Source organism: Arachis hypogaea, chromosome 12, assembly GCF_003086295.3.
Source record: "Arachis hypogaea cultivar Tifrunner chromosome 12, arahy.Tifrunner.gnm2.J5K5, whole genome shotgun sequence".
Taxonomy (NCBI): Eukaryota; Viridiplantae; Streptophyta; class Magnoliopsida; order Fabales; family Fabaceae; genus Arachis; species Arachis hypogaea.
In genome coordinates this window covers 5,458,531-5,459,203 of record NC_092047.1, presented here as the reverse complement: position 1 = coordinate 5,459,203, position 673 = coordinate 5,458,531, and positions in this window count along the sequence as shown.

Genomic DNA, 673 nt, shown 5'->3' with positions numbered 1-673 from the left:
GATTATTGCTAGCCCTCCATGCCTGAGCCTTATTACAAGCTGATTGTTTTGGAGATGCTTAATTTTTGCGAGTCTTATTGGGCCTTTGATGGATCTACTCCTAAGCCCAAACTATAAAAAAATCAGTTAAAATTGTAATATGATGTTCAAACATTTGATTTCTTGACCCCCCAAAAAAAAAAAAAACATTTGATTTTGTTTTATTGTTTGAAAGAGCAAACATAGAGTATTTATTATTTAAAGGTAGATACCAATAATAAATAATTGGTAATCAACTTGGGTTGGTCGAGTAATCAGTTCACACGTCTGCTTAAGTAAGTATTAGGGATTCGAATTTTGTCTTGTGCATGCAACAACCTATTGGCCAACAACAAATTCTTAAATAAAACTTAGATCCGTAACGAATTAATCCTTAGTCTGTTAAATTAGAGATACTGTAGAAAAAAATGGTATTAATATAAAAAATTCTATATATTATTAATTTTATAATTAATCATTCAATGGCTAGCCATTATTTTCAGAGAATCATCATTACAACAGTAATCTTTTTATTTTTTATATTTTGTGAACAATATGTTATTTGAATATAAATTAAATCATCTTTCTTTTGGTGACTTTTTATTTTTATTTTTTTTGTTGACTAAATTAAATCATATCTAAATACATCGATGAA